Source organism: Diabrotica virgifera, chromosome 9, assembly GCF_917563875.1.
Source record: "Diabrotica virgifera virgifera chromosome 9, PGI_DIABVI_V3a".
Lineage (NCBI taxonomy): Eukaryota > Metazoa > Arthropoda > Insecta > Coleoptera > Chrysomelidae > Diabrotica > Diabrotica virgifera.
The window spans coordinates 151,874,752-151,901,162 of NC_065451.1; the positions used below are offsets into that span (position 1 = coordinate 151,874,752).

At 31.7% G+C, this 26,411-nt stretch overlaps 2 protein-coding genes and 1 long non-coding RNA gene across 7 annotated transcripts in view; 2 read left to right on the forward strand and 1 right to left on the reverse strand.

Annotated features, from left to right (window-relative positions):
• The window catches only part of LOC126892343 (zinc finger protein 845-like), a 369,452-nt gene that overhangs the window by 162,066 nt on the left and 180,975 nt on the right, over positions 1–26,411 (forward strand). The gene's annotated exons all lie outside the window — the stretch shown is intronic.
• Positions 1–26,411, forward strand: part of LOC126892341 (zinc finger protein 729-like) — a 418,287-nt gene that overhangs the window by 83,774 nt on the left and 308,102 nt on the right. The gene's annotated exons all lie outside the window — the stretch shown is intronic.
• Positions 1–26,411, reverse strand: part of LOC126892351 (uncharacterized) — a 153,621-nt gene that overhangs the window by 58,400 nt on the left and 68,810 nt on the right. The window contains exon 2 of the long non-coding RNA XR_007700797.1: positions 14,929–14,978. This is a non-coding gene — a long non-coding RNA (uncharacterized LOC126892351). The remainder of the gene's footprint in view (positions 1–14,928; positions 14,979–26,411) is intronic.

Genomic DNA, 26,411 nt, shown 5'->3' on the forward strand with positions numbered 1-26,411 from the left:
ATAATTTTGATTATAGACTAGTACGGATCTGCGAAAAAACGTCTATTTTTGGATGTGAGAGGTGGCATTCGGATTTTTGCAGATAAAGTTAGGTGACACCTTCAGTAATAATAATTGACTTATGCTCCTTCTCAAATATGCCCGGAACATTAATAGAAAAATTAAAATATTTAAACATTTTGAAAAACATCGATTTTTTTCTGCTTTCTTTGCTGCTTATAACTTTAAAACGATTCGTTTTGGAACAAAGTCGTAGAGAAATAAAATAAAGATAATTAAATTTTGTATGATATACGACTGGTAAAAAATGTCTTAAGGTATTACCTTTTCTGCAATATAGCAATAAATACAAAATAAGGGGGCAAAATAAGTCTGTTGTTATTCAATATTTTTTAACCACTTTGGTGGCACTTAGAACCTTAGTAATTCGCTTAGGAAATTCTTTGTAACATACTTAAATCGTGTACCAAATTTCATTAAAATCGACCTAATAAATTTTGCATAATAAATTTGCAATCTAAAGGTTTAAAAAAGTTCAAATTTTTTAAAATCTTTCTGAACAAAAAGTAGACCATTTAGAAGTTGGCTTATTTTTTTTACATAAAAAGGTGCTCTATCTAATACACTTTACAGAATTAAAATCGGAGTATTTAAGGGGCCCCAGCAATGTTTTAAATTTATAAACAATTTTTTGGCGTATAAAAAAATAGCTATGTTTAATTATAAAAAAATTAATTTTTAGCAATGCAAATAATTAAAACCGGTATAATTTGACTTAAACTTTCAAATGCTTTCAGCAGAATTGCTATTTTATTTTTTAATCAAACGTTATTCGCGTTCAAAAATTGCAATTTCTCGATTTTTGGAAGTTCCACCGCGTTTATCTCGAAAACTATGCATCCTACGAAAAAACTTGTAAGAACATTTTTTGCTTAGAATTACCCAAGAAAAACAAAAAAATGTTTTATTTTACGAAAAATCGATTTTATGTAATTCCTCAAGTTTTTTGTTTATAACAATCTTATCGACATCCGGATCAACTGTTACCCAAAAAATTCATGTTCTACGGGTCAAAATACATAAAAAAAACTTGGGTAAGTCCATCTAAATAAAATAAGCCAAAAAATTGTTTATAACTTTAAAACATTGCTGAGGCTGCTTAAGTAATCCGATTTCAATTCTGTAAAGTGCATTAGATAGGTGGAGTACTTACTTATATGTAAAAAAATTGACAAATCTTTGTATGTTCCAGTTTTTGTTGTGCAAGATTTTAAAAAATTTTAATTTTTTAAAAAAAGTTTAGATTGCAAAATTATTATGCAAAATCTAGTCAATTTTAATTAAATTTGGTGTACGGTTTTAGCACATTACAAAAATTTTCTAAGCGAATTAGGAAGGTTCCAAGTGTAACCTAAGTGATGGAAAATCATTGAAAAAGGACAGGCTTGTTTTGCCCCCTTATTTTATATTTATTGCTATTTTGAAGCAAGTGTGATAAATTAAGACATTTTTAACCAATCTCATCTGATAGAAAATTTAATTATCTTTGTTTTATTCCTATTGGGACCGTGCTAGTTCGGCAAATCGACCCCTATTTCTATGCTCTATACTAAAATTCGCACTTTTAATTATATTGGCCAATTATATTAGTCCTGGTTACTGGATAATTGTCAAGGCCATAGTCCAAAAAAATAATAAGAAGAAAAAATAAGATTCAGGTTATGTTTAGCAAACGTAAACCATTGTATGTAGTAAATAAAAGCAGTTATTAAAATGCAGTACTGCAAGCAAAATAAAATTAATTAAATTTACCTATATATATATATATATATATATATATATATATATATATATATATATATATATATATAATATCGGTTTACAACGTTCTTCGACGTCTTCCGATTTCCAATCTCCATCTCGTTCTGTCATTCCATAGATCGTCCTCGAGTTCTCTGTCCCTGATTTCTCTATCAACTCCTTCTCTCCAACTTCTTCTAGGTCTTCCTGGTCTGCGCCTTCCTCTTGATTGCCATTCGAGGATTTGTCTTGGTATTCTATTCTCCGGCATTCTCCTTACGTGTCCGTACCAGCTGAGTTGTTTCGAAATTTACCTTTATATAATAATTGCATGTCATATCAATATTGTGGAGCAATATATAATCTTTCTGCTTCACTGACAGAAGGTATGAAATATACGTCAATTTGACAATTTCAATTGACAATGTGAATTATTTAAGATAGTTGCAATATTTCTCCGCGACTCGCGCAGGGTCGTTTCTCGTTTCCCCTTCCAAGTACTTGCACACCGCGAATAGGACTTTGTTCCAAAATGAATAGTTTTTAAGTTATAAGCAAAAAAAGTAGAAAAAAAAAACGAATTTTTTTGAAATTTTTAAATATTTTATTTTTTTTTATTAATGTTCCGGGCATATTTGAGAAGGAGCATAAATCAATTATTATTAACGAAGTTATCACCTAACTTTATCCGCAGAAATCTGAATTCCACCTCTCACATCCACCTAAAAACAGATCCTTACTGGTCTATTAGAGTTATAAAATTATTAAAATATTGCGAATTTAATTTTTGCAATATCTAGGTATCACTTTGTAATTATTTAAACTTAAAATTATTTTAAAATATTTTATCTGCTTATTTGTTTTGAAAATACTTTTAAAAAACCATACCCACAGATTTACTACTTTTTTAAACACATTAAAACATTGAAAATTTAATTTTCCCAAAACATACAAACCTATAAAACTTAAGTCTTGACTAAAATATAAACCCCCGGATAAGTCTTCTAAGACAATGTCATCGAGTATATTTTAATTAAATGTTTAATCCTTTTCTAACAAATCAAATAAACAAATTTAATATCTGGTAAACAAATCAACATTTTTCGTAAGATAAGGCAGGATTTAAATTATTTAAACAGGTTACTGGCCGATTTAGATTTAGCATTCGCTGGAAACCAGGGGCCGCTACCTGACGGCAGATTAAAAGTTGAACAAGACTCTCGTAAAGGTTGGCTAAATATCCTTTTTTAAACAATGCTAATACTAAACACTAATAAATATATAAGTTTTTTTACATAGCTCTAATAGCCCGGCTACACGCACCGTCTTGCCTGTGCAGTCCAAAACTGTGCAGGCATGACGGAACAAAATAACTGTACACCGTACGTTGTCCATACGTGCAGGCCACGTAAAAAATTGGACTGCGCAAACTTCAGTCTTTCAGAGAATTCGACACGATGAGCAGCACGGAAGAGGTTTTTTTAATGGAAGCGTTACTGTATTGTTTATTAATAAAAAAGCAACAAACAAACAAGCAACGACGCCGTAGAAGTAAATGGAGTAAAAAGTGGCTCTTGCGGAGAAATATACATTCACATGTTAACTCAAAATTTAGCTATACTAATAATTGGTAACAATAGTAGACCATATTAAAAATCGTTTGAACATATAAAGGGATTTTGATGTAAAACTACTACAATTCTACAGGGTGTGAATTTTGCTACGAAATTAATAAAAAAAACGTAATTATCTTTTAATCTACCCTGTATACTATTAAAAACCTTATATTTTAAGAAATAAGAAATCGAGGAGAATCCAAGAACGTAAAAATATATAGGGTGTCCCATTTAAAAAAACGAAGTTACAATCAACTTCCGGTATAACCGGAAGTAGCAAAGAGACCAAAATATTTTCATTAAATAGTTCACACCTCAAAACCCCTATATTCCAATTTTCATAATTTTCTTTACTTTAGATCTCGAGATATTTCTAATAAGCCCTTTATCTGCCTCACCCGTTACACACTTAGTTTGTGTTTAGTGTAGAGGTTTAGTACTTCTTTGTGTTTAAATTTTTTTTCTAATACTTTATTTATTTCTTTTTAAAATTTTTGTTCTGGCATATATTTTTCTATTAGTAAAAAACAAATTCTTATAATTTGGTTTTTCTTTTAGGTGCTCAACACGATATTACAATGAAAGTTACAAGTACCAAACCGTTCAATGCTCCCAAAGCGCATTTGAAAATGTATACCGGCAAAAGATTGTATAAATGCAAAATTTGTTGTAAGCTGTTTATTGTAAAAAGTAGTTTAAAGGATCATATTATGAAAGTTCACTTTGGTGTAAAACCTTATAAATGCGACATTTGTAGTAAGCTGTTTACTGAAAATAGTAGTTTAAAGGCTCATATGAGAATTCACACAGGTGAAAGACCTAATAAATGTGAAATTTGTAGTAAGCAGTTTTATAGAAAAAATTATTTAAAGGTGCATATGAGGGTTCACACTGGTGAAAAACCTTATAAATGTAAAATTTGTAGTAAGCAGTTTAGTCACCTAGGTCACTTAAATACGCATATGAAAATTCACTGTGGTGAAAAACCTTATAAATGTGAAATTTGTAATAAGCAGTTTATTGAAAATAGTAATTTAAAGGTGCATATGAGAGTTCACTCGGGTGAAAAACCTTTTAAATGTGAAATTTGTAGTAAGCAGTTTAGTCACATAAGTAATTTAAATAAGCATATAAAAATTCACAGTGGTGAAAAACCGTATAAATGTGAAATTTGTAGTAAGCTGTTTACTATAGAAAGTAGTTTAAATGAGCATATGAGATTTCACAGCTGTTTACTATAGAAAGTAGTTTAAATGAGCATATGAGATTTCACACTGGTGAAAAACCTTATAAATGTGGAATTTGTAACAAGCAGTTTAGTTACTGATGTCACTTAAATAAGCATATAAAAATTCACAGTGGTGAAAAACCTTATAAATGTGAAATTTGTAGTAAGCTGTTTACTATAAAAAGTAGTTTAAATGAGCATATTAGATTTCACACTGGCGAAAATACTTATAAATGTGAAATTTGTAGTAAGGACTTTTGTCGCCTAAGTAATTTAAATAAGCATATGAAAATTCACAGTGGTGAAAAACCTTATAAATGTGCAATTTGTAGTAAGCAGTTTAGTTATCTTAGTAGCTTAAATGAGCATATTAATATTCACAGTGGTGAAAAACCTTATAAATGTAAAATTTGTAGTAAGCAGTTTACTGAAAATAGTAATTTAAAGGTGCATATGAGAGTTCACTCAGGTGAAAAACCTCATAAAAGTGAAATTAGTAGAAATCATTGTACCAAACTAAATAGTTTAAAGGATCATATGGAATTTGTAGTAACCAGTTTGCTCAATAGGGCAGTCAATGAGAACAAGAACAGGTTATTACCTCCAAATTCTATCCTACTGCATAGATTTTAATCAAATTTTAGGAATAGCCTGAACATATCTCCTTATTCAAAGTCTACCTTATGCCGATGTGTGATTTTGTCTTGGGGGCGGTTCCCACCCCTTCTCGGGGGTGGAAAATTTTTTGGTTAAAGTTGCTTAAGAGCCCAATTCTAAGCAAAAACTGTTCTATATTTTTTTTCGAAAACTCAATACTTTTTGAGTTATTCGTGGTTGAAAATTGGCCATTTTCATTGAAATATAACACATTTCAAACGGTTTTTTTTGCGAATACCTTAAAAACAATGCATCTAACTAAAAAAATTATATAAAACATTTTTGTAGCTCATAAAAAAACAAAGAGATTCGTTCCTCCTTTAATCTTATAGTTATAACACAAAAAGAGATATGGTAAGTAAAAAGAGTTTGTTTTTTTGGTGCATGCTCAAAGCAGTGTATTCAACTTGAAATAATAGAGAAACGGTCGATTTTATGTATATAATGCTACCAATGCCTTTTATTGTGCTTGGAAAGTCCCTTTAAATAAGCAATATTAAATGTCGATTACATTCAAACTAAGCGAGATATGCTGTAAAAAATTGATGACTAACGAATTTTAAGAAAAAAATTGAGAAGTATATTTAACCCCTCACCCACAAGAATTTATATGCATCGTTTTCCTTCTACAATACATTTTACTACAGTATCATTTTTATGTTCAAGAAGTTGAGCGGGTTTAAAATGAATGGTTTTTGAAAAAAATAAGATCAAATTATAGAGCGCATATTTAAATTTTCTTAAAAATCTTCTTTTTCTCCATGTAATTTGAAAATGATAAGAGATACTGTTATAAAAAAAAATCAAAATGTTTACCTAGAAGAAACCTTCATTTTTGTATGGCATCTTTTTTTGGCATCTCTTATCATTTTCGAGTTACATGGAGAAGAATTTTAAGAAAATTTCAATATGCGCTCTATAATTTGATCTTATTTTTTTCAAAAACCATTCATTTTAAACCCGCTCAACCTTTTTAACATAAAAATAACACTGTAGTAAAATTTATTGTAGAAGGAAAACGATGCATTTAAATTCTTGTGGATGAGGGGTTAAATATACTTCTCATTTTTTTCTTAAAATACGTTAGTCATCAAATTTTTTACAGTTTATCTCGCATAGTTTGAATGGAATCGACATTTAATATTGCTTATTTTAAAGGTCTTTTCAAGCACAACAAAAGTTATTGGTAGCATTATACACCTAAAATCGACCGTTTCTCTGTTATTTCAAGTTAAATACACTGATTTGAGCATGCACCAAGAAAACAAGTTTTTTTCGCTTAACATATCTCTTTTTGTGTTATAACTAGAAGATTCATAAAGGAAATAATCTCTTTGTTATTTTATGAGCTACAAAAATGTTTTGTATAGTTTTTAAGTTAGATGCATAGTTTTTAAGGTATTCGCAAAAAACCGTTTGAAAAGGTGTTATGTTTCAATGAAATGGCCAATTTTCAACCAGGAATAACTCAAAAAGTATTGAGTTTTCGAAAAAAAATTATAGAACAGTTTTTGCTTAGTATTAGGTTCTCTAGCAACTTCCGTAGTTACATATTTAGGCAAAAAATGTTCCACCCACGAGAAGGGGTGGGAACCGCCCCCAAGACAAAAGCACACATCGTCATAGGGTAGACTTTGTTTCTTGGGCTATTCCCTACTTACTGTGAAAACATCACGTAAATCGATATAGTAGGATAGAATTCGGAGCCACATACCCTCATTGACTGCTCTACAAGGTTTAAAGGATCATATCGAGGGGTTTTTGACAAAACATCGTAAGTGCCAAAATGAGATTTTTAACTTAAAAGATTGCTTACGATAGTTTACGATTCAAAATTATTTTTCCCATAATAAAATCCTAAGTGTATAAAATTGCATTTAATTTTTATCATAAGCACCACATTTCAACCTCATGTCGCGCTTTTTATATCATAAACGACAAGCTAGTAGGGGAGACCGGGGCAAAACGAGGCTCGCGGCAGAACGGGAAATGCATCGGTGTGCATAACTTATAGTCGTCATAATATCGGCAATAGCGTCATTCGAACGAACGTGGATTGACTCACTTCAGTCGTTAGAAAGAAACTTCTAGTCACGTAGTGTGCTTCTTTACAGACATAAAATCCGTTTTCTTTTGTTTTGTTAAAAATTTTGGTGTTATTTATAGAAGTGCTATAAGGTGAGCCAGCAAGTTTTATCACGTTTTTCATTCAAATATAATAGATATGTTATTGAATTTTAATATTGCGAAATTACTAATTTTATTTGAAATGATGTCTGTTGGGGCAAGACGGGATATTATCCCATCTTGCCCCGTTCTCCTAAATGTCCACTACTTTACAGCATTTAAACTTTGTAAGAATAATCGGACTAAAACTGAAACTAATAAAAAAAAATGAAATAAAACGAGATGGACGTTATATGGAACGAGATGGAAGAAAACTAAATAAGAAAACGGATACTTATATTTGCATTCAACTGAAGGATGGGTAGTGTGTAGTGTCTGCCATGGCTCATAATTCCTGAGCAGGTGTTGAGGATGAAGACGAAGGTGCTCATATTTGCGAACTCTGCCAGCTTGACTAATATAAATTCCCATTTTGCCCCGTAGCATTTCCCATTTTGCCCCGTAACCGGGGCAAAATGGGAATTTCTGACTGATCCTTCTGGGTTATCAATAAAGTAGGTTATATGAAGTTTAATAGCAAACGATCCTGTCTGACTTTGTTATTTTTTCAACGTCAACGAAACACTTCTGTTGTATGTAGGTATATAATTTATTAAAAAATTCTTAAAATTTATCCACAAGGGAGTGGAAGTACAACAAAACGTTTTCGGTCAAACTGACCATCCTCAGTGTAAACTTGGAAATAAGTGAACCACTTAGATTGAAATGCAAAAGGGTGAAATTTTGACAATTAAAAAAAGAAAATGTGGTTATTTACGTCCAGTGTACAAGTAATTGAAACTAGCCACTTGAATAGGTATAAAACCTCAAAATAACATTATTGCTACATTATGAGCTGTGTAGTAATCGACAATAAGTCGATGTCTTAAGATTAAAATTATATCACATGTGGATGTATGTCATCCTTGCTCGGAATTTACACAAGGTTGTGATCAGGTGAGAGGTTAACAACCAACTGATTAGACAGATTGGTGCCTGAAAATTCATGACAAGATGTCAAAGAAGATAGGTGGATTTCTCAAATGTCAACCGGAAAATTTGACAGAGTGAATTAATATTTAACTTAATTATTAAATTGGGAATATGCCACTATTAAAAATGTTTGTTATGAATTCTAAGTTGTAAATAAAGGTTAAAAAGCTGTAATAATATATTCATTAATGCACCGAAAACAAAGGCAAAATTCTACTCATATGCTGTGACGTCATAGACTGTTTGTCAACTGTATAGGACTAAGAATAATTATATTTATTTGAGTTTTTAAATATGACATCTTAATAGAGTAGCAGCTGTAGAGTTGGAAGAAATGCTAATAGGGAATGGTCGGTTGCATATGTTTCAGGGAACCAACGAATATAACGAGGAAATACCAATCTATAGATCTGTAATGTAAATTATTGGAGGTATTAAAGGAAATGGTATTAAATGAGGAAGTGGAATTGAAAAAACCTATGTACATATTTTGATCAAGAAATTTTTTTAAAAATTTTTGTTATGACTGAATATAAAAAGTTTGTCGCATATAGAACTATTGAAATTCTAAATGTAGAAAAATTATTAAAACGGGTGATAAGGTAAGTTGCCTATGTTCAGTGGACAAATAAATGAAATATAATTACTGTTTTGAAAATAAATTGTGTGAATTGTTAAATGGATAAAGACTGATATTAAATTAGGAAAATTGCGATGAAAGAAATATACATGTTTTGATCAAAGAAAAAAAAATTAATTTAGATTGTAAGCTCTAAATGTAAACAGAATATGTCACATATATTAAACTATTGAAATTCTAGATTGAATATTGTATTGACCAAAGTTGATATTAAGTAGATTTATTAAATGCTGATAGCTAAGATTTATTTTTTAATTTTAATCTAAATGAAAAAATAGAGTGAATCAATTAAAAATGTTGGAAATGCAACAAAAATTTTTTTTCCTTTTTTTGGTTATTGTCTATATTAGAATGTCATATCTGAAAAGATCAAGGGTTCCATGGTGTGATTTTCATATAATGAGAAAATGATTATGTTAAGTGAAAATAATTAGAGAATGAGATGAAAGAGATAGAGTCTTGCCTGGAGCACAGAGTGAAAGAAACTGAAAGATACAAAAGAATATTTGATTGGGTATATTGTTTGGGTTTTTGTTTATTTTAGGTTTGTAGTGGTATGTATAGGAAAGAAGGCCAATGTGAAGGTGGATAAAATATAGAATTATGGAAATAATTGTCTATGAATTGGGGTGAAATCACGGTTAAGAGAAAGTTGACGGTTAACACAGTTTGGACTTGTCCTTGCGTCCCTGACAATCTCTAAATCCTCATATAGATCTAAACGAAGGGTATTCTTATCTTGGATGTTATGAATCAAAGTCACACCATCTGGGATGTTAAGGTGGTGTTTGTTGACTTTGAGATTGTGAGAGAAAGCTGATGTATTGTCACGTTTAGTGTGTTCTGCTGTTCTAGTAGATAGTGATCTATAGGTTCTTCCTACATACATTCCTTACGTTGTCTTAACAAAGGTATACAGCCAACTACAGGGTTTACCCTTTTAAAGTTTTGTTATTTTAATACACAGTTTACTTTTCTTTCTTAAGTATCCCGTTCTGCCCCGGTCTCCCCTACTGACAAATGATTGTAAACGCCATAAATCATGTCGGTTACGTTGGCATGTTTTTCTTTGCTTACGATAAGATTAAATCGTTGGTACCTATGATTAATGTGATTCCTAATACATTTTCAGTGAAAAAATAACTCTTGGATAAGTGTTCGCGATACAATTAATGAAGAGAAGAAATGCCAAAATACCAAAATATGGAAAAACAGATTTGTTTATTTATTAATTTGTTAATTTATTATTATTATTAAGCCGTCCCTGTATTAACAATGTTTGTCTATCGTTTTGTTTTCTTCTTGGCCGCTTCGTAAATTAGGTACTTTTTTTTCTACAAATTAATCGCAAATTAATTACTTTTATCTAAAAATTTTTTTACACTTCGCAAGCGATAAGGTCACCTCTCCGGTCGACCCGTCAGAAGAAAAATGACCTTCTTTTGCGCTTTTATTTATATATGAAATTGAAATTATCAAAATTGTTGTTTACGTACATATATACTTTTAATGCAGATAATCTAAGGCTTTTACCATTCACAAACTAAGTAATGATAAGATCAACTATAGTTAAAATTATTTATGATTTACACGCGCATATATCGCTGCTTTAGTACCGTGAAATGGGGTGAGATTGATCAATTTTAACTTTATTTGATTTATATCTTAAACGTTTTTGTAACTGTTCTACATTGAAACATTTCACGTGTTATATTAATATCTAAAGAGTAGTGATTTAACACTAGTTTTGTTTTAATTATTAAGAAAATCAACTTATCTCATAAAAAAAGGGTGATCAATCTTAGACCCGTGACTGGGGTGAGATTGATCATGATGATTTTATAGCATGAAACAGTAGTGCTTTTAAATAGAATATGATCAATCTTAACCCTGACTAATTCGGTCAGACAGTTTTTCGAATTTTTACAAAGGGGTGAGATTGATCATGCGGGGTGAGAATGATCACACTATTTTTATTGTACTATTCTTTATTTATACAAAAAAAAAACAGATTTTAACAACTAAAAATGTAATTCAGAACAATTTATAAAAAAAGAAAATTTGATTTAACATTATTTTATATTAATTTCTCCGCGAAAATGATATTTTTGTATCCTATCAGAAATCGTCTCAAGTGTCGGATCTGGTAGTAAGGCAACTACTTCCTTGAAGGGAACAGTGGATATGTCATTTTCAATTATTTTGAAAATCTTCCTCGATCCTGCTGATTTAAGGCCAAAAAACTTTTGACGAACATTCTCAAATCCGTTGCACTTAGAGGATATCCCCAATCTGCACACGTTAAAATGCTATTTATAATGGCTACTTCTTCATATGTGAATACAGATTGTCCACCTGTTTTCTTAATCTTCCTTCCATGGTACTTGTTATTTAAATTTCCGTAGGACAATTTGTATTTTTTTGCGGCTTTTCTTAGCGATAATCCATTTTCCAATACATCGTGCAACGCCTGATTAACTTGTTCTTCATTAAAATTGCCATACGTTTTACTGCCTAATTGTTTTTTGTACGTTCTTCCCATTTTGATTGATATTCTTAAATCTGTAACAAAAATTATAAATTAATTTCTGAAACGTACGTAACGTGGGGTTAGATTGATCACTTGATCAATGTCACCCCATTCAATATTATCCGCCATCTTAAAAAAGCTGGCGTTAAAATTATATAAAATAATTTTATAACACTAGAAATAGCGAACTTACCTCTGTTCTTCCTCTACCATCAAAAGTACACAAACTAGAAAAATAGGCCAAAAATTATGGTTAATTTCAAAGTCACAGAACTTCTTCCCAATGCCAATTACAAACTAACAACGACGTGAACTGATCATAGTCAAGATCCAAGAAATGAATAGTGCCACGCCCAGAAACAATTTTACATTGTTGCCGGTTGTATCTACATATATGTGATACAACGACACATGATCAATGTCACCCCGGGAGATCAATCTCACCCCATTTTACGGTAAAAGAGTGGTGTAACTCAAAATTTCTCTGATTTCACTTAAATACTGAAAATAATTAACTATGTCGGCACCTATCGGTGAGTAGTAAAATCATACTCTAATTCAACTTATGAATGAACTTTGAAGTTTCGCCTATATAAAAAATTACTAATAAATTTGATAATATTTCCTTTAATCGACCAACTTGACAGAATTCTTAGGATATCTAATCTCCAAATTGTATCGTATGCACGCATTATATCAAAGAATATAGCCAAACATTCTTACCACATCCAAATGACTCGTGAATTACAGATTCAATATCCACTAGGTTGTCTAATGTAGATCTGGACTTTCTAAATCCACTTTGTATAGGTCTAAGTAGCTGTCGATCTTGTAGGTATATATTTTTCTTTTAGTAAAATAAGAATGTGTGTGTACTTTGTACGCACGTAAGAAGTTATTCTTCTATTATATAATTTTAATGAAGTAAATATACTTAACAGGTTATTTGTATTCTATTTAAATATTAAACTAACTTTCTTATCTACCACTTTCAAAAAATTTTTATTAAAACAACCAAAAATAAAAAAAAAATGAATCGTCCAGGATTGGAACCCGGTACCTTTCGATCTCTGATCGAACGCTCAACAACTAGACCAGCGAGTCTCCTGTAATTGACACGTAAGTTTCGGATATAATTACACAACACAAATAGGATTGAGTGGTATCGTGAAAAAAATGTTATACCTACATATTTTATTATCTTACTACAGAAGAAGAGAAATTCAAAGACACAAAAATTATAATAAATAATACATTTACTAAAAACACTAATATATTCTTTTAATGACTTATTTGCGCTGATACAGATACTATCTCGAGATTAGAAACGAACTACATACTGTCTGTGTGCGCATGCGCGCAGATTTATGAAAAATTTTACTCTCAATCGCGCTTAAGGAAGAATAACTTCAAAAACAAATTCTTATATTTTGGTTTTTCTTTTAGGTGTTCCACACGATATTACAATGGAAGTTACAAGTACCAAACCATTAAGTGCTCCCAAAGCATATTTGAAATCTTATACCGGCGAAAGACTGTATAAATGTAAAATTTGTTGTAAGCTGTTTATTGTAAAAAGTAGTTTAAAGGATCATATGAGAGTTCACACTGGTGAAAAACCTTATAAATGTAAAATTTGTATTAAGCAGTTTAGTCACATAAGTAATTTAAATAAGCATATGAAGATTCACATTGGTGAAAAACCTTATAAATGTGGAATTTGTAATAAGTACTTTAGTCGCCTAAGTACTTTAAATAAGCATATGAGAATTCACACAGGTGAAAAACCTTTTAAATGTGAAATTTGTAGTAAGCAGTTTAGTTACCTTAGTAGTTTAAATGGGCATATGAGAGTTCACACTGGTGAAAAACCTTATAAATGTGAAAATTGTGGTAGGCAGTTTAGTCACCGAAGTCACTTAAATACGCATATGAAAGGTCACAGGGGTGAAAAATCTTATAAATGCGACATTTGTAGTAAGCTGTTTACTGAAAAGGGTAATTTAAAGGTGCATATGAGAATTCACACAGGTGAAAAACCTTATAAATGTGAAATTTGTAGTAAGCAGTTTAGTTACCCTAGTAGTTTAAATGACCATATGAGAGTTCACACTGGTGAAAAACCTTATAACTGTGAAATTTGTAGTGAACAGTTTAGTTACCTTCGTAGTTTAAAAGACCACATGGCTGTTCACACTGGTGAACTTTATAAATGTGAAAATTGTGGTAGGCAGTTTAGTCACCGAAGTCACTTAAATACGCATATGAAAGTTCACAGGGGCGAAAAACCTTATAAATGCGACATTTGTGGTAAGCTGTTTACTGAAAAGGGTAATTTAAAGGTGCATATAAGAATTCACGGTGGTGAAAAACCTTATAACTGTGAAATTTGTAGTAAGCTGTTTACTAAACTATATAGTTTAAAAGAGCATATGAGAGTTCACACTGGTGAAACACCTTATAACTGTGAAATTTGTAGTAAGCAGTTTACTCGCCTAAGTAGTTTAAAAGAGCATATGAGTGTTCACACTGGTGAACTTTATAAATGTGAAAATTGTAGTAAGCAGTTTAGTCACAAACGTAGTTTAAATAGGCATATGCTAGTTCACAGTGCTAAGAAAACCTTATAAATCTGGACCTCGGAGGTAAACTACACTACATGGTGTTGTTTTGTTTTTATTCCTTTAACTCCCTCAGCTCTCCAAGAGCTTTCTAGAGGTATACTACACTTGGTACTAATGACCACGAAAACGAAATTACCAAAAAAATAGGACACTATGTTCAAATAATTTGAGAGCTAAAAAGCGCCATGTAAACTTGGGTGTTTTTATACTCTGGGCTAATTAGCAAAATGCAAGGAAAAGTTATTTACCAGCAATTTTATTGCTGGAATCGAATCTTCTGATTATATCCCAGATAACAATATAAACTTGTTTCAAAGTTGCAACAAGTTTGATACATCAAACATGAAAGCTTGCTGCAGGTTTGTCATGGCAACTTTGCAAACTTGCAGCAAGGTTAAATCAAACTTGCTAGTTGGAGTGTGACAAACTTGCATGAAGTTTATTTTTTCTAACTTAATACAAACTTGATATAACAAACTTGCTGAAGGTTTGTTTTTGTTTTGTTGCATGGAGTTTGTTTTTTCAAACTTGATACAAAAGGTTTCTTTTGAGATTCTAGCCACAATTTGAATAAAACAATGTGAATAAAAAATATAATACCATTTTATATAACTATTTATTAATCACTAAATTAAAATACAATCTATTGTCTAGAATTATTTATTGGAACTTACATTAAACCTGCTAGCTTCATATTCCGATTGTGTTCATATTCCTATCAGCTCTGAAACAAATAAAAGAAATTGTTATAAACCCTTGCTGTGTGAATAGAATTAATATTTGCTATTAAAAGAGATAAAAAGATGTTACAGTAACAATGTTACAATAAAACCTAAAACTTATTTACATATAATATATTATAAATATAATTTATTTTAGATAGTACGTAAATACAGCTAATAGAGGCAGAGGCTACGAAATGTTTAGGCAGAGGAATGGGCAAATGGCGCTGTAGGTTATGCAAAAATATGTGTGAAGAACTTGGAATTTCCATAAAACCTCGAAGGCGCATAACAAGAGAGCATATTTTTGATGACGGAAAAATAAGTTGAGACGAAAGGTTTTCTTCGTTAGATAGCGTTATTGTAGAAATTCGTGAGCATTTTCAACAGCAATAGAATTTAACGGATAAGTTTGTTTATCTAACGCCGGCTATATTATTAGATCCAGACAACACTGAATGTAACATAAACTACGCATCTGACGAAATTGACGAGCAGGGTTTCAAGATGGAAAAACTTTGACTGCGGACTTTCGTTGCTGCTACAGGCAACGAAATTGATTAATGCAGACTCACTTGAATTATTTAAATTTATTGTTAAGGCTGTTTTAACAGTTGAGGCACAATGCGATTTGAAATGGACGTATCACTTACTTTTCTACACTGCTTACGTCAGACCCACGTGACTCCCTACTTGAAATTGATTTGAAGTAGGGAGTGCTTTAGTTCGATCTTTACTCAGTGGCGCCGGCGGACGGGTAGTTTAATGACAACAAATGCATTATTCTCCATTCAAATTAGTTTTGTCGGGAATACCTTTTTAGATTGATTATCGTAGATAATGTTTTAAAAAGAATTATCACATTTTAATCTATAATATCTTGGCTAAATATAGTATTGAATAAAAATTTGTGAAACGTGACTGTAAAAAACATCATGGTGATTATTTATAATAAATTTAAAATAACATAAAAATATTATTATAAAAAAAATTACAATTTGTTCTCAAGAAGTTGTTTATTTGTTAGAGAAAACTGATATTAGCCTAGTAAAAATTAAACAAAAAATATTTTTATTTATCTATAAAAAATTGGTACCTGCCAGACCATCATAATTGTAAATGTATTTATCTGGCAAGTATTTCGAGGCGACGCGACACACTGTGAGGAAAAAGTCCTTTGAATGGAATATGTATACATTATTTTAATATATTTATAGGTTGCAGTTACATAAGAAAAGTATCCAATTGATGAATAAAACACAAGTCGTGGATAGTAGTATAATTATCTGTCTTATTTTAAAACACCCTGTTTTGTATTTTATTAGAAGAAAGTAATCTGAAAATACTTTTGTTATTTAACTACTTAAAATATGTGGCACCATATTTTCAATATAAATTTTTTCAATTTTGGCAATATTTGCTTCCAAAATTCCGGCTCGGCTTTTATCTGTAATTAGAAAATATTTAAATTAGTTTGTGTAGTCTAGTATGTGCAGGTATCAGTATTAAGTATACGATAAATAATGATACATAAATAATAATAATTTTTTTTTTCATTTTATTGAGTGCAAATTTACAATCTACTCCAATTACAACACAGAGTATTTAGCAAATAGTAGCAAAGTCTTGAATCCTGGCATGCTTTGGGCACCATCCATCGATGGTTCTCCAATACACCTAATCAGTTAGGTCCTCTGGCCATGTCCTTTTCAGTCTTCTTCCCACAAGTGGCGGCTGGTAGAGTTGTTGAATAGTTTGACTTTCATGGGCGAAATTTCTTTCTTGGGCTTTGTTTGCCTGTAGTTTAATAACATCTTCGATGAATGGTATCCCAAGGTCATTATGGATAGTTATATTGGAAACGTACCATGATGCATTCGCTATCATGCGCAGCGTCTTTGATTGAAAAGTTTGCAGTATTTTAGTGTTGCTCGGTTTGCTGCAGCCCCATAACTCTATACCATAATTCCATATCGGCTTTAGTATAATTTTGTATAATAATACTTTGTTTTCTAATGATAACTGGGATCTTTTACCTAGCAGCCAATACATTTGTCTGACTTTTAAATTTAGTTGAGCTTTCTTGGTTTTGATATGGTTCTTCCATGTCAGCTTTCGGTCCAAATGGAGTCCCAGGTACTTGACATCTGATTTTAAGGGGATAGGAATGTTGTTAATATGAACCTGTGGACAGTCGATCCTTCTTGTTGTGAACGTAATTTGTGAAGACTTTTCACCGTTTACTTTAATCTTCCATTTTGTTAACCATGTTTGAAGTGAATTTAAATAGTTTTGCAGTTTGTTAGAAGCTCTATCTGGGTTATCGTCTGATGTAAGGATTCCTGTATCGTCGGCAAATGTGGCCATAGTAATGTCATCATCAGCAGATATATCAGCAGTGTAAAGGAGATAAAGAGGAAGGGACCGAGGACACAACCTTGAGGTACTCCGGATTGTATAGGATGATATTTGGAAAGTGAGGTATTTACTTTGATTTGGAAAAATCGCTCGCTCAGATATGATTTTAATATCAGGTATATTTCATTAGGCATATTCTTTTTCACTTTATACAACAGGCCTTTATGCCACACCTTATCAAATGCCTTTTCCACATCAAGGAATACTGCCTCACACATTTTCTTTCCCTCTTAAAGTTTCTTTTATATAATTTACAATCCTATGGCACTGCTGTATTGTTGAGTAGTTCTGTCGAAAGCCAAATTGATGGTCAGGTATTATGTTATTTATGTTTATTCTTTCGAGAATTCGGACTAAAAGAAGTCTTTCGAAAATGTTTGACATTATTGGTAGAAGGCTTATAGGACGATAGGAGGAGGGTTCTGTAGGCGGTTTGCCCGGTTTCGCAATCATAATTATTTGTGCGTATTTCCATTGAATATCAAAGTGATACAGTCTTATCATGCTGTTATATACAATAGTTAGCAGGACTATCGCTTTTCTAGGCAAATGCTTTAGTACATCACCATTAATTAAGTCATAACCTGGAGCCTTATGAGGGTTTATTTTATTTATCGCCTTCCAGATCTCTGTTGGTGTACATGGTTTCAGTGGTAGTGATAATTGACAAGGAGCGTCGAGAAATGTGTATACTTCTTCATCTTCAGCATTGACTTCTGTATGTAGACTAAATACCTGGGCGAGGTGTTGTGCTAATGTGTTTGATTTTTCTTCATCAGTTTTTGCCCAGCTTAGATCCGATTTTCTAATTGGTGGAATAGATGCTATTGGTCTCTTGAATTTTTTGGTCGCTTGCCAGAATGAATGGTCATTAGGTGTTAGGTTGGAGATGTAATATTTAAAAGTCTCATTACGGGCCTGGATTAAAGCTGTACGCAGTTGATGTGTTAACCGATTTAATTGTGTTTTATCCCGGGGATTCCTTGACCGCTGCCATTTGGCTCTAGCTCTTCTTTTTTCATTTAAAATTTCTTTAATTTGTAAAGGAATGTTATGATCATGGGTGGTAATTTTTTTATCATCTGGAGTTGACTTCCATGCAGCATCTTGTATTACTTCTGTTAAATGTTGCACTGCTTTTTCTATTTCATGGGGTTCTTTAATTCGATGTTTTAAGTTTATATTTGTGTTAATAATAGCTTGAAATTGTTCCCAGTTGGTTCTTTTATTGCAGAGTTTTGCTACAGGTTCCTTCCATATTACAGTTGTACTTAATGTTGTTTTACTTTAATGATGGTGGATATACAAATAAGTACATACTTTTAATAACTTTATTTTATTTTATAAGATCTGCACAAGGCTCTAACAAGCGGCCATCATTCTGTCTGTCAGCTGTCAGCTTAAGCCCGCTACACACTAAAGCTCATGGTCTTAAGCTGCATACAGACTAACACAAATAAACATAAAACTTAATTCTAAATTACACAACACGCTTTTTTTTTATTTTTTTTTTAACAAAAACATTAATATAAGAAATAGTCCTTAAGATAATTTGGTTTTTTACATTCACGTGGTTTCTTTTTTATAAGAGGGGAATTTTTATCACTATCAGAAGGGTATTCACTTATTTCACTATTTCTATCAGTTTCTGAGTCACTTTCAAATATGAACTCTACGTTATTTTCAGTTACTTGATGTCTGTTACCTGAGATGGAACTAGGACTATCATCATATAGTAAATTTGAAAAATAAAACTCAGAAACTGTAACTGGCAGGTTGGTTTTATTTAATAACTTTCGATTTCTTCTGAATTGTTGGCCTTTTGTATCAACTAGCAAATATGACCTTTCATTATACCTATCCACTACTTTACCTTTTTGCCATGAATTATTCTTCCGAAATAGTACATTATCGCCTTTCTGAAGAATAGGTAAGTTTTTAGCTGTTTTATCATAGTAATCTTTCATTTTTGTGAATTTGCTTTTAATTTTTGTGAAACTACTTGTGGATCAACAATATTAGATTTTAAATTTTCCGAAGAAATCGGCAGTTTTGTTTTGACAATACGGTTCAACAATAATTGAGAGGGAGCAAAACCTATACCTGTAAGTGGAGTATTTCTGTATTCCATCAAACAGTTTTGCAGCTCATTTAAGTTACTAATTTTTTTTAGCATATTTTTACATATGTGAACATATTTTTCTGCAAAACCGTTTGATTGGTGGTGATCAGGACTTGAGAACTCTAATTCAAAATTCCATTCCCGAGCAAATTGTTTCATACAAAAACTATTAAATGGAACATTATCTGCAAAAAATATATCTGGGATACCAAATTTTGAAAAAGTTTCCTTGCAACACCGTATAACTGTATTTGCAGTTTTATCATTCACAGGAAATAACTCTATCCAGTGAGAGTACAGATCAACAATTAAAAGGTAACTTTTTGACTTACATTCTAAAAAATCTGAGAACAAAAATTGCCATGGCCTTTCAGGTTGCTTGTGATTAATCAAAGTTTCTTTTTGGTTTAAAGGTTTGTTTAACTGACATGGTTCACAGTTTTCAATATAAAATTCAATGTCTTTTGACATTTTTGGCCAGTACATTATTTCCCTAGCTCTTAGTTTTGATTTTTGTATACCAAAATGTGCAGCATGTACTAGATGAAGCATTTCTTTTCTCAGTTGAGTAGGAATAATAATTTTTTTATCAAAGAAAAGCAAATTATCTGACAAATGAATGTGTTCTTTAAGGTTATAGTAATATTTTAGATCAGGTTCAAGCCTATGAGGATTTTTGGGCCAGTTTGATAAACAGAACTCTTTCACTTGAGTCAAAACTGGATCGTTTTCTATGGCCTTTTGAAAACTATTCTTTTTTTCTTTTGTCATTGGTACTGACAGAGAAAGAGCATGAACAGTATATTCTAATTCTTTGTCAATTGGAGTTTCGGTTTTAATAAAAGATCTGCTTAAAGTATCTGCAACATACATTTTTGACCCTGGCAAATATTCAACTTTAATGTTATATTTTAACAATTTTAACAACATTCTTTGCAAACGAGCAGACACATCATCAAGATTCTTTTTAAAAATCGGAATTAATGGCTTATGGTCTGTCTGAACAAGTATTTCACGCCCATATATCCAAAAATGAAATTTCTCACAAGCAAATACTATGCCCAAAAGCTCTTTCTCAATTTGAGCGTATCGAATTTCAGCACTATTCATTGAACGAGAAGCAAAACTTACAGGATGCATATCTTGCAATAACACACTACCAATACCTTTACTAGATGAATCTGTTTGAATTAATATAGGTTTATTGTCATCAAAAGGTTTTAATGTTGTTCTGAAGCTATTTTCTTGTGGCATTTTTATAATCAAGTATATTCAAATGGGAAATAAGCCACAATTTTACCTAAAAATGATTTTATTAACGTTTCGACGCATAAGTCGGGTGTCGTTGTCAAAATACAAAATAATACTAAATAAATAAAAATGTTGTTGCTTAGTACAAAATTCTTCTAATAATTTATTTAATCTGACTCATTTATATCGGCAATTCAGATATGTATTATACATTTTAAAGTAGACGACTTTAAAATGTATAATATTGATCAATATTGGCAATATCATTTTAAAGTCGTCTACTTTAAAATGTATAATACGTGTCTGAATTGCCGATATAAATGATCAGATTAAATAAATTATTAGAAGAATTTTTTACTAAGCAACAACATTTTTATTTATTTAGTATTATTTTGTATTTTGACAACGACACCCGACTTGGGCGTCGAAACGTTAATAAAATCATTTTTAGGTAAAATTGTGGCTTATTTCCCATTTGAATATACTTGATTATAAAAGGTTTTAAGATTGGTTTATTAGTTATAAGTGCCTTAAGTGTATCCAACTCATTTTGGTGAGAGTCATTCCACTGAAATTTTACATCATTTCGTGTCAAATTTCTCATTCCCGCAGTTAATTGAGATAAATTTGGCAAAAATTTTGAAAAAAATTTAAACAGTCCCAGTATTCTAAGCAAATCTTTTTTGTTTAATGGCCTTTCAATAGCCAAGACCGCTTCAATATTTTTTTGAGAAGGTTTTATGCCATTTCTTGATATGTTTGTTCCCAAAAAATTTACCTCACTTAATTTGTATTGCAATTTTTCTAAATTAAATTTAATATTGTATTTTAAGGCCCTTTCTAAAATTCTTTTAAAGGCTTCATCATGCTCCTTTTCATCAATACCACAACAAATCAAGTCATCAAAATATATGTAAACATTAGGAATATCCCCAAAAACCTCCACATTCTTTTTTTGAAAAATTTCAGGAATACTGCTAAGTCCAAACGGAACCCTATTAAACTTGTACCTGCCAAATGGTGTATTGAAGGTGCATAAATCGGAACTTTTTTCACTTAATTGTAGCTGCCAAAATCCATCTTTCATATCAATTACTGAGAAGACCGTTTTACCATCTAGCTGGCTAAGAAGCTGATCACATTTTGGAATACTATAGATTTCCCTACAGATGTAAAGATTTAAAGGTTTAGGATCCAAGCACAGTCGTAGTTTACCATTAGGTTTTTCTACTATCATCAAAGAATTAACCCAATCAGTAGGATATTCTACTTTTGATATAATATTTTTTTGTTCCAGATCATCTAGTGCAACTTTTAATTGATTATGTAATGCTAATGGTACCCTCCTTTGTGCCTGAATAACTGGCTTTGCATCAGGTTTTAATTTAATGTCAACCATGCCTGGAATACAACCTAACCCCTCAAAAACTTCTGGAAATGTTTTATGTAATTCATTAATATTTTTTGGCAAAGTAACATTTGGATTAAACAACTTATTTTGCACTGTATTTATACGTGAAATCATGTTAAATTCAATACAATCTGATAATCCTAGAAGAGGTTCTGTATTTAGATCTACAATAAGAAACTGAACATTTTTAACTTGATTTTTATAATAACATTTTAAAGTAGCACAACCTAAAGGCTTGGATTTAAAATTTCCATATGAGACAATGGTTATTGATGATGGGGTTATATCTTTTTGATCTAGCCCCACCAATTTAAAATATTTTAGTGGCAAAATGCTTGACTCAGCCCCCGAGTCAAGCTTAAATACAATATTCTTCTTCTTCTTCAGGTGCCATCTCCGCTACGGAGGTTGGCAATCATCATAGCTATTTTAATTTTTGAGGCAGTAGCTCTAAATAGTTGTTTCGAGCTGCATCCAAACCACTCTCTCAGGTTCTTCAACCATGAAATTCGTCTTCTTCCGATGCTTCTTCTGCCATCTATCTTTCCCTGCATTATGAGTCGTAGGATACCATACTTCTCGCCCCGCATCACATGTCCGAGATACTGTAGCTTCTTTTCTTTAATTGTAAGTTCAACTTCCTTTTCTTTACCTATTCTTCTCAGTACTTCATTGTTTGTAACTATCTACCCAGGAAACCCTCATAATTTTTCTATAGGTCCACATTTCAAAGGCGTTAAGTCGTCTCATTGTCTCTACATTTAACGTCCATGATTCCACTCCATAGTATAGAACACTGTAGACCATTTTGTTAGGCGTACTTTAAGAGCTAATGTTAAATCTTTGCTACATAGGACCTTTTTCATTTTTATAAAATTAGAACGTGCTTTTTCGATTCTGACTTTTATTTCTGCAGTGTAGTCATTATTTTCTGTTATAAGTGTTCCTAGGTAAGTGTACTTTTTTACTCTTTCGATCTGCTGGCCCTCTACTATCAAGATTTCGTTAGTATTATGGTTGTTTTTACTAATTTTCATAAACTTCGTCTTTTTGATATTGAGAGAGAGTCCGTACTCCCTACTACACCTTACTATTTTACTCATGAGTCTTTGCAGGTCTTGTAAACTATCGGCTATTATTACTGTATCATCTGCATATCTGATGTTGTTAACTAAGACTCCATTTACTCTTATGCCGACTGTTTCATCTTCCAGAGTTTCTCGCATTACCTCTTCAGAATAAGCGTTAAATAATAGAGGTGATAGTATGCAGCCTTGCCTGACTCCTCTCTTTATTTCCATTTCTTCAGATGTTTCTTTTTCAATTCTTACTATTGCTCGCTGATTGTAATAGAGGTGTGTTATTAGTCTTAAATCTCTTTCATCTAGGTTTTTATTTTTTAGGATTTCCATGAGTCGATCATGTTTTACTTTATCAAACGCCTTATTGTAGTCTATAAAACAGACGTAAAGAGGATGGTTAACATCCAAACATCTCTGTGTCAGCACGTTGAAGGAGAATAATGCCTCTCTGGTACCCATACCATTGCGGAACCCATATTGAGTGTCACTAATATCCAGCTCCAGTTTAGAGTGTATTCTGGCGTGGATAATTTTCAATAGAATTTTCAAGGTATGTGACATTAAGCTTATGGTTCGGTAGTCACTGCATTCTTTTGCATTCACCTTCTTTGGCAAACACACAAAGGCTGATGTCAACATTTCTCTAGGGATGATTCCAGTAGTATAGATAGCGTTGAACAGTTCTACTATTATGTCCAGGTTTTTCTCGTTGACCAACTTTATCAGCTCGCTAGGCAATTCATCTGGACCAGCAGATTTATTGGTTTTCATAGAGTTTATTGCCTGACCAACCTCTGATTTGGTTATCTCTGGGCCTACATCTCCCGTTTGGCTATCTACGGATGTACTAGCTTCTCTCTGGTCATGAAATAGTTCCTCGATATACTCTTTTCATCGTCGTAGTTTTCGTTTTGTCTCCATTATAATATTTCCATTTTTGTCGAGCAATATATTTGAGGTTCTTCTATTTCCTATTCCGGCTAGTTCTTTGACTTTTTTATGTAGGTTGAAGTTGTCATATGTGTTTTGCAGTTCTTCTATTTCTTTACATTTTTCAGAGAAGTAGGTTTCTTTAGCCTCCCTAATTTTTCTTCTTATTTGGTTTTGAAGCTGTTTATAGCGGGTCTTATTAATGGTTTTGTTTTTTCTTCTTTCATTCATCAAGTCTAGAATTTCCTCCGTCATCCATTCTTCTTTCTTACATTTGGTTGTAGTAAGTACTTTCTTACTTGGTTCTAATATAGAGGTTTTGAAGAATTGCCACTGCTGTTCTACGTTGCAATTATTTCCTGGTTTTCTGTCTAGATTTGTGTTGATTTCGTGTTTCAGATTTTCTTTTGTTTCTTCTGACTTTAGTTTCTGTATGTTAAGTTTATTGTTGTTGCGGCTTTTTTGCGTCTTTTTTAGTTGAAGTTGAAACCTAGCAATAAGAAGACTGTGATCAGAGGATACGTCTGCTCCTGGATATGCCTTTACTGCCTGAATTGAGTTTCGATATCTGTGCTTTATTAGGATGTAGTCAATTTGATTTCTGACAATTTTGTGCTCTTTGTCAGCTGGTGATTTCCATGTATACAGGCGTCGCTTAGGTAATTTAAAGAATGTATTTGCGGCTATAACATTATGCTCCTGGCAAAATTCTATTAGGCGATCTCCTCTGTCGTTTCGTTCGCCAAGCCCATATGATCCTACATTAGGGTAGCATTTTCCTTCGCCAATTTTTGCGTTGAAATCACCCATGATCACTGTTATGTCTCTAGATGCTGTGAGATGTAATGTTTTCTGGAGTTCGCTATAAAAGTTTTCTATTTCTTCTTCATTTTTGTCAGCAGTTGGCGCATAAATCTGGATTAGGTTCATTTTTCCATGGGTTGTCAATAACTGCAACAAATACAATATCCTTATCAATAATTCTAAGGCTTTCATACCAACTTGATATTTTATTATATTGTTTGCTTTCCCAAATAAAAACATGATCCTCAAGAGAAAGGTGATCTTCAGTACTTACAGTTTCCACTTTACTCGTTTGTGCAGCTGCTGCTGTTTCATTTACAACCTCAACTTTTTTGGCTTGATTTTGTGACATGTTTTTATCTTTCCAAAAACACATCTTTGCAAAATGTCCTCTTCTTTGGCACACTGAACAAGATTTATTAAAGGCTGGACATTGTCGGAGAGGATGTTCCATATCACACCTTCGGCATTTGATTTTTCTTACGACATTAACATCTGTAGAATCATCATCTGCTAATAATTTTATATGTTGTTTTGTCACCTCTATCGACTTACAATAATCCTGTATTTGTTGTAATGTCATATTAGGCTCTCGTAACAACTTTTGTTGTACTTGTTTATTATGTACACCTAGAACCACTCGATCTTTTATCATGAGTTCACTATAAGATGTTTTGCATTCATCACTCTGGCAAACAAAATTACAATTATCAGCTTGATTTTTAAGCTCTGTAACAAATGCATCCACAGTTTGGTCGGACAACATCAAGTTTAGGGCAACCAAACATAACCAATTTGTAGTTGACATTTGAGGTAATCTAAAAACACTGACAGTGTTGCCATGTTGTAAAATATTTCTTACTGTAACATCTAAAATTCAAAATTGAATAGAACACAATATATAATTTAAAAATCGAAAACAAATGTAAAGTGCACTTTACATCAACAATAAATTGAACAAGAAATTGACAAAGTTATTCAAGGTCAAATTTGACTTATACAAAACACCCAATTTTGCCGTGAATAAAAAGAAAATAAAGAAATTTGACAAAATAAAACATATCCAATTGTTTTCATCAAATTCCTTTATTTTCTTTTACAAACCATACATTTTGTACACGTTAAATTTGGCCTTGAATAACTTTGTCAATTTCTTGTTCAATTTATTGTTGATGTAAAGTGGACATTAGATATAAATCAGAAAATATATTAAAAGCATTAAAATTATATAAAAATCAATAGTGGCAATAGTTAATAGAAACACTAAACAATGTGAAGATTTCTAAACTGTAACTAATAAAATATCTAAAATACTAAATAGTAATAAAAAGAAACTAACTTAAACTGTAGACTGTAAACTCTAACTAATAAAATATCTAAAATACTAAATAGTAATAAAAAGAAACTAACTTAAATG